Here is a 15730-nt window from a genome sequence, read left to right as displayed (position 1 = left end):
CAAGATGAATTCCTAAAATTTCGATGTTACCATACATGATATAGTGCCCAGTATCTCAATACAGTGCTCTGCTACCGGAGATTTACTAGGGTGTAAGAGGCGGGTATACCTGCGTTGCTCTGTGCATCTCTCCTGGAGTAGGTGTCATCTGTCTGATGTATGAGCGGCAGCACTCACAGGGGATCTTATAAACCCCAGGCTTCCAAAGCACCAAATCATCTTTGATGGAACCCAGGAGTGCTGCTGTCTTTGGTGGAGAGCAAAAAATCATTTTCACTTTGTGGTTACTGAGGATCCGTCCAATTTTTGATGATAGGCTTCCCATGTATGGCATGGACTTAAAGCTTTGTGTCTTCTTCCGCTTTTCTTATAACCACTGTTGGTTTTTTTATTTGTAGTGCCTTGTGTATCTGCTGTGCAGAGTACCCATTGGCTTCAAAAATGCCACTGCTTTAATGTTTCGTGATGGTGATCATGATACAATGAACAGTTTACAGAGTGACAGCACATACCAGAAGATCAGTAAAGACAAGACCAACCTGGTGGTAAGGAAGACTACTTCACTTCTGAACACCTCCCCCTTTCCACCAGAAGTTGTGCGAAGATTGAAACCAAGTGCTTTATGGAATTCCCAAGAATGTGTTCCTCTGTGTCCGATAGTAACATCAGCTCTCCAACCTATGATTGTGCCAAACACTCAGTGTCGTTATTAAGGCCTCTGGTGGGAAAATGCGCCCATCATGTACTCAACTCTGCGGACTTCATTAGCAAACTGAAATCACTCCAACTGAACAACTATGATATATTTGTCAGTTTTGATGTAGTGTCGTCGTTCAAACATTTCTCTTTTGGAATCATTGTTTCTCATTGGAAAAACTTTTGATAAAGAGATTTCAGCTTTGTCTGAACATGTTTTGACCTTGACATATTTTTTTATTCAGTAACAAATTTTATAAACATACTGACAGTGTCACCACGGATAGTCCTTTGTCACCGTTGGTGGCCAACTTTTTTATTAGATTAGATTTATGGAGGACTTTAAGGAGAAGGAGCTGGAATCTGCTAGCTTGAAGCCCACATTGTTTTGGAGGTATGTTGATGACACTTTTGTAACATGATCCCACGTGAAGACAAAGAATTTTTAAATCATTTGAATTCCATCCACAGACAAACTCAGTTCATGATGGAAATCGAAAAAGATGGATGCTTGCCATTTTTGGATGTTTTGGTACATTGCAAATATGATGGCACTTTGGGACATACAGTATACTGAAAACCAACCCATACAATTTTATATTTACATGCAAATAGCTGCCACCATCCTTTGCAGACAATGAGTGTACTCTCAACTCTGATACACAGGGCATGTCATTACTGACAAGAGCAATTTAGAGGATGAGCTTCAACACCTGAATAGAGTTTTTGAAGCCAATGGGTACTCTCCACAGCAGATACGTAAGGCACTACAAATGAAACCAACAGAGGGTATACGAAAAGTAGAAGAAACAAAGTTTTAAATCTGAAGCTTTTTTGCCATACATGGGAAGTGTATTATCAAAAATAGGACAGATCCTCAGTAAAAACACAAAAGTGAAAGTGATTTTTCACCCTCCGCCAAAGACAGCAGCACTCCTGGGTTCCATTAAAGATGATCTAGTGCTTCGGAAGCCTGTGGTTTATAAGATCCCCTGTGAGAGAGGCCATTCATACATCAGACAGATGACACCTACAGTCCAGGAGAGATGCACAGAGCACTGCAGTTACACCCGGCTCTAACAACCTAATAAATCTGAGGTGGCAGAGCATTATATTGATGCTGGGAACTCTATGGTGTATGGTAACATCAAAATTTTAGCCTCGATTTCATCGGAAATACGGAAGTGTCCGATCCCGCCCATCTGCTTTGACCCAGGACGTCACAAATATGGCAGAAACGACCACAAACCAAGATTCCAATATGGCACGTATAAAGTCGTTACGTACACATTATGAGGACGAAAATACATCGAAAAACAAACACCCACAATTTCCAAAAAAGCCTAATGACACTAACGGGAGAAGCGCGGGAAATGGGGTGTTTTTGGGTGGGGGCAAACTAAATATAAACAAATTTAGATACCCACCCACCACCACACAAAACGACGAAAAAAACTGACATCACAAAACTCCCCAAATACCACTAAACACAATATCATCTGGACTCTGACGCTTCCCTTGACCTATACAGCTCAACAGCAGCTTCCGATCCCATAAATTAGGATCAAACATTTCCCTTTGCCTGTATAGCTCGAAAACATCTCCCGATACCATTACCAACATGCACAGCCAGACATTGGGATCGGACACTTCCCTTGACCTGCGCAGTGTTAATTTTATCCGTCATATACATTCCTGAACAAAAACAATCTATTAATTTTACTAAAATTACCACACAACGTACAGCGAACAACACTAAATTAACCTTCACACAAAATTGTTAACTCACTGAAACGAATTCCACTACAAACACAGCCGACACTCTAACAATTATGGGTAATGGTCAAAAGCAAACTGAGCCCATTACACCACACAAACGAAAACCCTGAACATACCACCAGAGAGCACAACAAACCACAACACGACGACATCTACAAACACGCCACACTCCAAACCAAACCCCGCGCCATCATGACGTCACACACAACACCCTTACGTCACGGGTCAAAGCCGACGCGTGGGATCGGACGCTTCTGTCGACCCATTTCATCTTGCTGGGACTCAGCAGTGAAAGAAGCAATTGAAATTCAGTTGGCAACAAATTTAAATAATAGAGATAGCACCTTCATCTTGGACAAATCACGGAATCCGACAATTTCTGTAATAAAGTCACAAAGAAGTCTCTTTGGTGCAGCTTGCAGCGATATCACGGTATGGATCGACCGCGCAGCCATAGATCTAATTCCATTCATATGTCATACCTCTTTGCCGCCAATCAAAGTCTCTGGCACCTGTGTATCAGTGGCTGCACGTTCGGTGGTGTGGTCCATGGGTTTAAAAGTGCGTAGCAAGTGTTGGAGCATCAGTCACCTCGGCACACTCTGAAGATGGCTGGATGGTATTCAGATGAAATATTAGAAGAAGTCAGATTTATGCAGCTGAATGCCCGAATTTTTATGGAACAGTGTGCGCCGAAAAATATAAAGATGCACAATAAGTTAAAATTAGACAGTAAAAGCACAAATGGGGTTAGCCGTAGACTGGAAGTGCCCCTCCCCCAACCCCACAAATCCTGATTGTAGTGACACTAATCTTAAGTATAGTGTGATCTCTAAATTAGGTTGGAAGGTGATTTGTTTGCTGCTTTGTGAAGCCAACAAAAAGGAGATATTGGCTGTGGTGACAGACTGATCCATAGCATAGCCTGATGGCATACGTAATAAACTTTGTTATAAAAACTGAAACTGAAGATGAATTTGAAAAGTTGTTTTATTTTACACATAAAGATCAAACTATTACTTTGAATAATTAATGGAAAAAGATGTGAAACAAATACTAACAAAGAGATAGAGGGGCTGGCCAGTACTTACCTCAGCTCAGTACAGCCGATAGATACACATAAAACAGAACCGAAAATTACGTTCCTAGCTTTCGGAACAGATGTTCCTTCATCAGGGAGGAGAGAGGGGAAAGAAAGGGAAGAAGGGAAAGGAGATTCAGTTACTCACAACCCAGGCTATGAAGCAACAGGGAAAGGAAAATAGGGATGGTAGCAAGGATGGAGGCATGGTTGTCAGAGGGAAGCCCTCTCTCCTCCCTGATGAAGGAACATCTGTTCCGAAAGCTAGGAACGTAATTTTCGGTTCTGTTTTATGTGTATCTATCAGCTGTACTGAGCTGAGGTAAGTAATGGCCAGCCCCTCTATCTCTTTGTTAGTATTTGTTTCAAACTATTACTTTGGAATGTTTTGGTTGGTTGGTTGGTTTGGGGGATGAAAGGGACCAGACTGCTACGGTCATCGGTCCCTTTTTCCAAATACAAAGAACATCCACAGAGAATAAAAACGAGGAACAGAATAGATCACAGACGATACAGAACAAGAGAAACGGAGACAAGGACAAGACAAAACGAACTAAAACCACACAGAGTGTGACAGTGGTTGGCCGACCATAGAAATAAAAAAGGAAAAGCCAACCACTTAGAAACACATTAAAAGATCAGTTTAAAATCATAGGCCAAAGGCCAGAATCAACACAAAAAATAAAATAAAACAGAAACACTCAGATGAAAGAATAAAAACTCCCTGCCCTAATAAAACGTAAAACTAAGGCAGCCATAACAGGGTCATCAGATAAAACGGCAGGGAGCGTATCAGGCAGCGCAAATGTCTGCCTGACCACAGCTAAAAGGGGGCAGGCCAACAAAATGTGGGCCACCGTCAAAGCCGCCCCGCAGCGACATACAGGAGGGTCCTCCCGGCGCAGTAAATAACTGTGTGTTAGCCGGGAGTGGCCAATGCGGAGCCGACAAAGGACGACTGAGTCCCTGCGGTTGGCTCGCATGGAGGACCGCCACACAGTCGTCGTCTCCTTAATGGCACGGAGTTTATTGGGTGTAATCCGATCGCGCCATTCAGCGTCCCAAAGCGCAAAAACTTTTCGGCGGAGGACTGCCCGCAAATCAGCCTCTGGGAGGCCAACATCCAGAGATGGTTTACTCGTGGCCTCTTTCGCCAGGCGGTCAACATGTTCATTGCCCGGGATACCGACATGACCGGGGGTCCACACAAAGACCACAGAGCGGCCGCAACGCGCAAGAGTATGCAGGGACTCATGGATAGCCATCACCAGACGAGAACGAGGAAAACACTGGTCGAGAGCTCGTAAACCGCTCAGGGAATCGCTACAGATAACGAAGGACTCACCTGAGCAGGAGCGGATATACTCTAGGGCTCGAAAGATGGCGACTAGCTCAGCAGTGTAAACGCTGCAGCCAGCCGCCAAGGACCATTGTTCGGAATGGTCCCCTAGAGTTAGCGCATACCCGACACGACCAGCAACCATCGAACCGTCGGTTTAAACAATTCCAGAGCCCTGATACGTGGCCAGGATGGAATAAAAGCGGCGGCGGAAGGCCTCTGGAGGGACCGAGTCCTTCGAGCCCTGTGCCAAGTCGAGCCGAAGGCAAGGGCGAGGAACACACCACGGGGGTGTACGCAGAGGCGCCCGGAAAGGAGGTGGAACAGGGAAAAACCCAAGCCCGCAGAGAAGCTCCTTGACGCGTACGGCGATCGGACAACCCGACCGGGGCCGACGGTCTGGCAGATGGACGACTGACTGCGGGAACAGGACACGATAATTTGGATGCCCGGGCAAGCTTAGAACATGGGCAGCATAAGCGGCCAGCAAACGTTGGCGCCGGAACCGCAGTGGAGGTACACCTGCCTCCACTAGTACGCTGTCCACAGGGCTGGTGCGGAAAGCACCAGTGGCAAGGCGTATCCCGCTGTGGAGAATTGGGTCCAGCACCCGTAACGCAGATGGGGATGCTGAGCCATAAGCCAGGCTCCCATAATCCAGACGGGACTGGATTAACGCCTGGTAGAGCCGCAACAGGGTAGAGCGGTTGGCGCCACAGCGGGTGTGGCTCAAGCATCTCAGAGCGTTTAGATGCCGCCAACACGTCTGTTTAAGCTGCCGGATATGAGGCAGCCAAGTCAACCGGGCATCGAAAACCACCCCCAAAAACCTGTGGGTCTCCACCACAGCAAGGAGTTCGTCGGCAAGATAAAACCGCGGCTCAGGATGGACTGTTCGGCGCCGGCAGAAATGCATAACGCGGGTCTTGGCTGCCGAAAACTGAAACCCATGCGCTACAGCCCAAGACTGCGCCTTACGGATAGCGCCCTGTAGCTGACGTTCAACAGCTGCAATGCCAGTAGAGCTGTAATAAAGGCAGAAGTCGTCAGCATACAGGGAAGCAGAGACAGAATTTCCCACGGCCGCAGCGAGCCCGTTAATGGCTATTAAAAACAGGCAGACACTTAAAACAGAACCCTGTGGCACACCGTTCTCCTGGACGTGGGTGGAACTATAGGAGGCTGCGACTTGCACGCGGAAGGTACGATACGACAGGAAATTGCGGATAAAGATCGGCAGAGGGCCCCGAAGACCCCATCCATGAAGCGTAGAAAGGATGTGATGACGCCATGTCGTATCGTACGCCTTCCGCATGTCGAAAAAGACAGCGACCAGGTGCTGACGGCGGGCAAAGGCTGTACGGATGGCCGACTCAAGGCTCACCAGATTGTCGGTGGCGGAGCGGCCTTTACGGAACCCACCCTGAGACGGAGCCAGAAGGCCCCGAGACTCCAGCACCCAATTTAAGCGCCGGCTCACCATCCGTTCAAGCAACTTGCAAAGAACGTTGGTGAGACTAATGGGACGGTAGCTGTCCACCTCCAGAGGGTTCGTTCCAGGTTTCAAAATGGGGATGACAATACTTTCCCGCCATTGCGACGGAAACTCACCCTCGACCCAGAGACGGTTGTAAAGGTCGAGGAGGCGTCGCTTGCAGTCCACTGAAAGGTGTTTCAGCATCTGACAGTGGATGCGATCTGGCCCGGGAGCGGTATCAGGGCAAGCGGCAAGGGCACTCTGAAATTCCCACTCACTGAATGGAGCGTTGTAGGGTTCAGAAGCGTTGGTGCGAAAAGAAAGGCTCCGACGTTCCATCCGCTCTTTAATGGAGCGGAAGGCCTGGGGGTAATTCGCAGAAGCGGAACTCATAGCAAAATGCTCTGCTAAGCGGTTTGCAATGACGTCGGAGTCAGTACAAACTGCTCCATTCAGTGAGAGCGCAGGGACGCTGGCAGGGGTCCGATAGCCGAAGACCCGTCGAATCTTGGCCCAGACCTGCGATGGAGTGACAGGGAGTCCAATGGTGGACACATACCGCTCCCAGCACTCCTTCTTGCCTTGGCGGATAAGGAGGTGGGCCCGCGCACGCAGCCGTTTGAAGGCGATAAGGTGGTCCATGGAGGGATGTCGCTTGTGACGCTGGAGCGCCCGCCGGCGATCTTTAATTGCTTCAGCGATCTCAGGCGACCACCAAGGCACAGCCCTCCGCCGAGGGGACCCAGAAGAACGGGGAATGGCAGACTCGGCGGCAGTGACGATGCCGGCGGTGACCGAGTTAACCACCGCATCAATGGCATCAGTTGAGAGAGGCTCAATAGCGGCAGTGGAGGAGAACAAGTCCCAGTCAGCCTTATTCATAGCCCCTTTGCTAGGGCGCCCAGAAGAGTGACGCTGTGGTAGTGACAGAAAAATCGGAAAGTGGTCACTACCACACAGGTCGTCATGCACACTCCAGTGGACAGATGAGAAGAGGCTAGGGCTACAGATTGAAAGGTCAATGGCGGAGTAGGTGCCATGCGCCACACTGAAGTGTGTGGAGGCACCATCATTCAAAATCGAGAGATCGAGCTGCGACAAGAAATGCTCAACGGTGGCGCCTCGACCTGTTGCCACTGACCCACCCCACAGAGGGTTATGGGCGTTAAAGTCGCCCAGTAATAAGAAAGGTGGCGGCAATTGGGCTATCAGCGCAGCCAGGACATGCTGCGCGACATCAACCTCCGGTGGAAGGTAAAGACTGCAGACGGTAAGAGCCTGCGGCGTCCACACCCTAACAGCGACAGCCTCTAAAGCTGTTTGTAGAGGGACAGACTCGCTGTGAAGAGAGTTAAGGACATAGATGCAGACGCCACCAGACACCCTTTCATAAGCTGCTCGGTTCTTATAATAACCCCGATAGCCACGGAGGGCGGGGGTGCGCATTGCTGGAAACCAAGTTTCCTGCAGAGCAATGCAGAGGAAAGGGTGAAGGCTGATAAGTTGGCGGAGCTCAGCTAGATGGTGGAAGAAACCGCTGCAGTTCCACTGGAGGATGGTTTTGTCCATGGCTGAGAAAGGCGTGCCGGGACTGGGACGGCAGATTACGCCGCTGGGTCACCTGCTGCCTCCGATTGAGCACCCGTGCTAGTGCTATTGCTATTCACGGCGTCTGAGGGACCGGCGAGATCGAGGTCCTCAGCGGACGCCAGAATCTCCACCTCGTCCTCAGACGCAAAGCTAGAACGTAGCGATGGGGTGGCTACCACCGCGCGTTCCTTGGGCTTAGAGCTGCTCTTCTTTGATTTCTCACGCTGCTCCTTGGGTTTAACTGGCTGGGAGGGCTTCACCGATTCAGTCTCCGGGACTGAGGAGGATCGGGAAGCCCTTCGACCTGCAGATTGTGGGCACTTACGCCACTGTCTATCGTCAGCCTTCCCGCCGGTGGAAACCTGGGAAGGGAGGGACCCAAGGGACCCCTTGCGAGAGTGAGAAGCCGAAGAAGTTGGACACTTCTCCGGCTTAGAAGCGGGGACCGACGTCCCCGAAGGGGGGGATGGTGTTGCTCCTGAGGTAGGTGGCACAGGAGCAACCCGGTGGGTAGAGCCCCCCACTGGCAAGGGGGCAGGAGGAGTTGTACCACTCGTCGATCCGGCCGGAAGACGCGAAACTGATGGGGCTAGCACAGGTGTTGTAGCAGCGGCGTAGGAAGTTGTCATTCGCACTGGATGTAATCGGTCGTATTTCCGTTTGGCCTCAGTATAAGTCAGTCGGTCCAGGGTCTTATATTCCATGATTTTGCGCTCTTTCTGGAATATTCTGCAGTCTGGCGAGCAAGGTGAATGGTGCTCCCCGCAGTTGACGCAGATGGGAGGCGGGGCACATGGAGTATCGGGATGAGATGGGCGTCCGCAATCTCGACATGTGAGGCTGGAAGTGCAGCGGGAAGACATATGGCCGAACTTCCAGCACCGCATCAGGGGAGGGATATAGGGCTTGACGTCACATCGGTAGACCATCACCTTGACCTTTTCCGGTAACGTATCACCCTCGAAGGCCAAGATGAAGGCACCGGTACCAACCTGATTGTCCCTCGGACCCCGATGAACTCGCCGGACGAAATGAACACCTCTACGTTCTAAGTTGGCGCGCAGCTCGTCATCAGACTGCAAAAGGAGGTCCCTATGGAAAATAACACCCTGGACCATATTTAAACTCTTATGTGGAGTAATAGTAACGTTAACATCCCCCAACTTGTCACAAGCAAGTAACCTGCGTGACTGGGCGGAGGATGCCGTTTGTATCAGTACTGAGCCAGAGCGCATTTTAGACAAGCCCTCCACCTCCCCAAACTTGTCCTCTAAATGCTCGACGAAGAACTGAGGCTTTGTGGAGAGAAAAGACTCCCCATCAGCTCTCGTGCAAACTAAGAATCGGGGCGAATAACTGTTACCTCCATCCTGGGACTTACGCTCTTCCCACGGCGTGGCCAGGGAGGGGAACGTTTTCGGATCGTACTTCTGAGCATTAAATTGAGCCCGAGAACGCTTAGAGACTGCTGGTGGCTGGCCGCCAGCGAGAGATGTTGTACCACGCTTCATTGCGGGTCATCCGCCCTGATGCCACCTACTCCGACCAAGGGCCCTCCCCACGGGCGCCACCCAGCCACAGCAAAGGCCACCTGGCAGGATGGCCGTTGCCGGGAGTCCTGATACCCCAGGAGGATAGGCATCTACTCCTTGGCATACATGGGGATTTAACGGCGCAGGCATCAGTAGAGCGATCCCTGTGTTGTCAGGGGGCTACAACCAAGAGGGTACATGGCGGCCCCACCACAACGGACTGGCTACCGTGCTAGATCTTAGGTGCAAAACTGTCCAAGGTCGTCGTCGCAGTTAAAAGAAACACTGCAGAGGGCAGCGTGGTAATCGCACCCAGGGACGTATCCCCGCCCTAAAGATCGAAAACGAGCGGGACACCATTGCAACGACGTGAAAGCCGGCTAAAGGTCTAATTGCACGACGGATACAGTGCACCATGTAAGGCGCCCTTCCCCAATTGGCTCGCTCTTCGGAATAATTTAGAAAGATGGAGGTCAAACCCGAGAGGGGACCATCACATAAGGCCAAAACATGTGAGACTCCTTTTAGTCGCCTCTTACGACAGGCAGGAATACCGCGGGCCTATTCTAACCCCCGAACCCGCAGGGGGGTTGGAATGTTTTGTTTACACTTACTGACTCACCACTTATTACTTCACAATTTGTCTTTGGGGGCTGTTTGCTTCAGATTATACTAGTCCATTGTTAAATCAGTTACTTATTCTTGTCTTTAATGTTTCACTTCCTATCACCATTCAGCCACCAATATCCAAACTCTCTATTGTTGCTAAATCCTTGGTTACATATTGTCACCTACAGTGTAGCAACATTAAATCATTTTGTGTTGGCACATAGAAGTAAAATGGTCAGTTCAGTAGGATTAATGGCAAAGAAAAAATATGTTACACTTGCTTATGCATCAGTTGGTCTCAGCCCAAGAAAAGTATGCAAAAGATTTGTATTGAGGGCAGCCACGGCCCGGATATATCATTTTGAAGACAAAGACGCTTCAGATGTACATACTTTATGTATTTGAAAAAAAGATATAGCTCCTAATGTAGGTTATAACCAGTCAACAATTTCGACACTACTGAAAAAATGAAGGGAGAATGGGAATGTTGATCGTGAGAGAAGAAGAAGTAGGTAAAGGAAGTCTGTCAAACATGACAAGATACTGAAAAGACTTTCTCTGGTGTATCTTCCCCCATCATCAGCTGAAAAGCAATACTGGGAAGAAATTTGTGACATCTTAGTAACCAGCAGAACTGTTAGAAACAGACTGCTGAAAGCTGGAATCACTGCCTGCTGACCTACTTTACTGACAAAAACAATGTGATAATAGTGGCTAAAAAGGATAAAAGCAAATGTGATACCGACACCAGAGATATGTAACAGAGTAATCTGTTCAAATGAGGCTCCAATGGCAAAAAGTTCATGCATCACAGACCAGATGAAGAATTTTGTTTCTTCATGTGTAAAGCAGACAAACAAACAAACATCCAGCATGACAGATCATCTGGGGATGTATTTCTACCCTTGGAGCATGTCACATGGACTTCAGAAATGGCACAGTCAGTGCAAATAAGTAAATCAGCATCCTTGAAAGAAAGAATATGACCACAACAAGACAAGTTTGAGGATGTTTCCAGCTGCATTTTTTCGATGTCTGTATCAAGCACAATACTTAACAATTAAGTATTTCTACATCTCAAGGTAAAACTTTCCCTGTACAAAATTGCTTGAGAATAGCTCTGGTCACAATCCCATCGAGAATTATTGGAAGATTATGGGAACGGTGTCAAAAAAAAAAAAAAGCCATGGATTAGACAGAAACTGCTGGAAAAACTTCTGCATTTATGAACTAATGAACTGGGCGAAGAATACATTAAAAGTTCAGTCTCTCAATGCCTACACAAAACAAGGCACATCGACAACCAATGAAGTAATAAATTGCACTGTGTTAGGGCGTAAAATTAACATTCAGTGCTTCTTCCGAGATTAACACTCGGAGTTCAGAGGGGGGGGGAAAAAAATCTGCAACTCCATTCAGTGCTGCAAGAAGGTGCTAAAATGTAAATTTTAACGTGGGAAACAAGTAAATTTACCGGGGATATTCAATGATTGTAACAAAAGTATTGAATTACAGAAGGTTATGCAACAAACAATTCCAACATTGCACATACAATAGAAAAAATATGCAAGGATAGGCGCACTAAATAACACTTTCTGTGCACTGAACAACTGAAGTTTCGTTGAAAGTTACGTATAGCAAGATCCCACACCCATCGACTTCTTAAAATATGTCTCGGATGTAAACATTAGGCTTTGATATCGGTCTATTTGTTACCACAATAGGATTTCCAGGTTCTACATTCTTTGGCTTCGCCAGCTCACAAGCAACTTGTCACCTGGCAACCTAACGTACACCTCGGACTGCGCTACAGATCAGTCTGCCGCCACAACAAAGATTTCGTTGGCGGGGGGAGGGCGGGGGGGTTCAATACGTAACGTGTGAAAGGTCATGCAATAAATAATTCCACCAGTGAAACATAAGCTACGAAAAATTTATGGCTTAGCAGACTAAGTAACTCTTCCCAAGTACTGCACAACAGAAGTTTCTACGATTTTGATGGGATGTAGGGAGTGTGACTGAAAATGCATGAATGGACACTTCACTACATCTTTTAGCAAGGAATATCGCGACCCTGTCAGGGCAGTATTCACAACAACAAACGGTGACTGTAACTCAATACATAACGGCGAATCCAACCACTTGCACAGATGGAACTTAAAATTGCCAGTTAAGATGAGCTCGAAGTATCTGGTATCTCGACATCACCACTGAAACTCAATTAACCACGTCCGAGAGCACAACAGATGTTACTTTTTACTATAATGATAATAATGGCAATGAGGTAAAAGTTTACGTTTTAGCAACATAACACAAAGATAACACGACAAGGAATCCGCCTCCGTAAATTGTCACTCAACTTACAATAAAAGTACAATTATTTATTTCGATATTATGCAATATATTTAAAGAAACACTTTAATCTTATGTGCAGCAAATAACTTTCACATAGCCTATCGGTTGTAAATCAAAACAACAGAACTGTCATCACATACCCAAGTCAGCTTTTGTTAGCTCTTCATCGAAGTATTCACCCACAGTCCTTATAACTGAGGGGACTTCTTTTGAAAACTTTCTGTCGGAACAATCCTTCAAACGCAATAACGCCCTTTCCAATTCACCCGCCATCACATCGTACACAGTTATCACAAAACAACAACTCTCACGTCAGTGACTACGTTTCAAAGATCTTAGCTTCTGCAGATACTTCTCTATAGCTGACCAATTAGTGGCGAGCAACTAAATTGAAGTAGTCACAACATTGGTGATGCTCCAGCGTCAGACAACAGGCTGTACTGCGCACGTGCAGCTACGATGACATAGGCAGCCCGTGCTTGGAGCTTGCTCTGCTCAAACGCTTTTCGCCGCATTTGTGTGTGGAATTTCGTGCGTGGTGGGGCATCACGTGACCATGTGCAGTCCAGCGGCGTGTTGTTGAAAGGACCTGAGAGCTGTATCTGGAGCAAATGTTTTATCAGTTCTATCCAGATAAGGAATACAAATGAGGAAGCAGTTCTTGGCGCATTATTCATTTCAAAACTAAACTCTACAGCTCAAAGTACCATAATATTTTGCTACGTGATGACTCTGACTTTTTTTTTTTAATTCGTTCTCTGCAATATTGGGGACTAGTGCAGCAGGGGATACAACCCGGCAACTCCTGACTTGACCCGGGGTCTAGCCATACCCCCTCCATTCCGTAAGAGCTCCAAGCTAGCGACCAATGAGTGTTCAGAAGTGGGCGAAACCGAGTATCCAATCACATAGCGCCTTATAAAAGCTGTATTGCCGGGCTGGGAACAGCTGATGTTGATGTTTGTTGTAGCCTAGTAGGAAAGTACATACAAAGGCGTGGATATTTATATTTAGTTGTGAAAACTTGTTTTTTGTCTGTGAAAGTTATATTTCTTCGCGGAAATTGTACGTGCTTCTTTATGAACAACAAGTACGAATATGTTGTGCCTTAGTGATGATTATCCGCCGTAAAATCGGAGAACTGTCGATTTATCGCGTAGAACGTAAAGCTTTTGGTGTGGTTGTTACTATAAACCTTGAATGTAATTTACTTATGATTTTGTATTAACACAGTGAAATATAATAATCATTCTACTATAGAACAATAAAACTGTCAACTTAAGAAAACGTGACAAATCACAAATTTTGTTGCGCTAAGAGTTTGTTTATAAATAACTGAGCTACCAGTCACAATTTTTTCTGTTCTTTATATTTTGCACGAAGCGTTGTGCTAAATAATAACCATTTTCAATTGCATTCTTCACCATCCTGTGCCATTTTTTCGTGGTGTTTTCGATTGTAACCATATATATGCGTTTCTTATTTTTTTACGTATGCCTGTATTGTGCTCAGAAAATTGGACCACAGAAGAATTTAAGGACAACAGAAGAATTTAAGGACAACAGAAGAACCAGAACCCCACACAAACACCACGAAAAAATGGCATAGTATACAGAACAATGCACTTCAAAATGAGAATTATTTAAACGCGTCGCGAAAAATATAAATAAAAGTAAAAATCGTGTGGTAGCAGTTATTTATAAACAAAGCCATTGTTTCCACAGTCGTTGCTGGCTTTCACAAGCCATGTCTAGCGCATGAAATCAAATTATTGCGGTATTTTTATTAATTTTTAAAATTTATGTGTCCGCAGAGAAATATTAATTAAATGGTACGTGTTTATTTTTTAAATTACACATAGATTACTAGTTTCGAGTCTATAAGAGTGCAAAGGATGCCACAGAACATTATTGGTGTAAATGATTCCCACACATTTGGTCGAAGATATACAACAAATTTATTTACTAATATTTGGGCTACTGCACTGTAAATGAGTATTTGAAATACCTGTGGACAACCACATATTCATCAGTACTATGTAACAACATGTGCCATAATCAGGAATGTCAGCCTAATTACAGAAAATCGAAAACTGTAAGAAACTAGAGGTTAATGGAAGCGTCCGATCCCACCTGTGCGTCTTGACTCGCAACATAAGGGTGTTGTGGTGTGACACGTCATTATGGCACAGAGTTATGAGCTGGTTTATTATGAGAAAACCAAGACATCTGGATCTATAAGAACATCTTTCTATTGTCAGACATTTATGAAATATGGTCAAAGTTTTCTTAAATTTACTTTCTTTTTTTTAGGTGCCTATTTAAAAAAGTATTTTTCGAAGTTGCGTTTGTATTGCAGATGTTTTGATCTTATGACTCAACTTTTTACTGTGCAAAAGTAATCTCTTCAGAAAAGACTGACCAAGGCTCAATAAAACCATACAGAGAGTTTCACAGCTGCTGACCAGTATTTTGGTGAATTACTCGTACATTTATGAACTTGATTTTTTTTTTCTCAAACTTGAGTAGGAACTCAATTACACAAAAAAAATTTTTTCCAAAGCACACACAACATATGTATAAGAGGTCAACATATGTAAGTATGCAACAGTACCCATGGGGATTTTTGGGGCATTATCCTGGATAAAAACGAGTAGAATATAAAAAATACATTTTATCCCAATTTTGCTAAAAAATGATTCCATGGCAGCAGCCTTAAGTTTCTGTAGATAAAGAAAGCCAAACCAATCTAATTAGTGTATTGCTGTTTCATGACCTTTTTACAGTATTAAATGTTACTATTTAACTGACTCTTTCCTCTTTAATTGTTTCTAGGACTGTACATCATTTTCATGCACGTAGGATGAAACATGGACACGTTAACAAATGTATTAATCTTCCAGTTTGTTAATATATCTGTTTGCCCCAATAGAAGTTGAATGTAGCACAGTCAGCCATGATATGTTAGGTAAATTGCCAGTACCAGACCTCAAAGGCTTTTAAGGCACAGTAAAATATGCTTACTATAGGCGTGTTGTGATGGAATCATTATAAAGAAGCATAGAATGTACTTACCTTCAATACATTTTTTTTAGTCGAATCAGAAAATAACATGTGTTCATGTAATAGTTCAGGCTAAGCTCATAAAACTACATTCATACGGGCCCAAAAGTCTTACTTGTGTTATTTTTATACTAATTAAAGAATTTTACTAAATTAGTTTAAGTGTAAAGAAACGTGTTATGATAACACCAGTTACCTTGGATCATAGCA

At 45.5% G+C, this 15730-nt stretch overlaps 1 protein-coding gene across 1 annotated transcript in view; it reads right to left on the bottom strand.

Annotated features, from left to right (window-relative positions):
• The window catches only part of LOC126167810 (DNA-dependent protein kinase catalytic subunit-like), a 540256-nt gene extending 527535 nt beyond the window's left edge, over positions 1-12721 (bottom strand). Inside the window, exon 1 of the mRNA XM_049920510.1 lies at positions 12599-12721. The gene's annotated coding sequence lies outside the window, so the exon portion shown is untranslated. The remainder of the gene's footprint in view (positions 1-12598) is intronic.
• Positions 12722-15730: the final 3009 nt, after the last annotated feature.

Source organism: Schistocerca cancellata, chromosome 1, assembly GCF_023864275.1.
Source record: "Schistocerca cancellata isolate TAMUIC-IGC-003103 chromosome 1, iqSchCanc2.1, whole genome shotgun sequence".
Classification (NCBI taxonomy): Eukaryota; Metazoa; Arthropoda; class Insecta; order Orthoptera; family Acrididae; genus Schistocerca; species Schistocerca cancellata.
The sequence above is the reverse complement of the archived record's forward strand: the minus strand, read 5'-3'. Positions and strand labels throughout refer to the sequence as shown.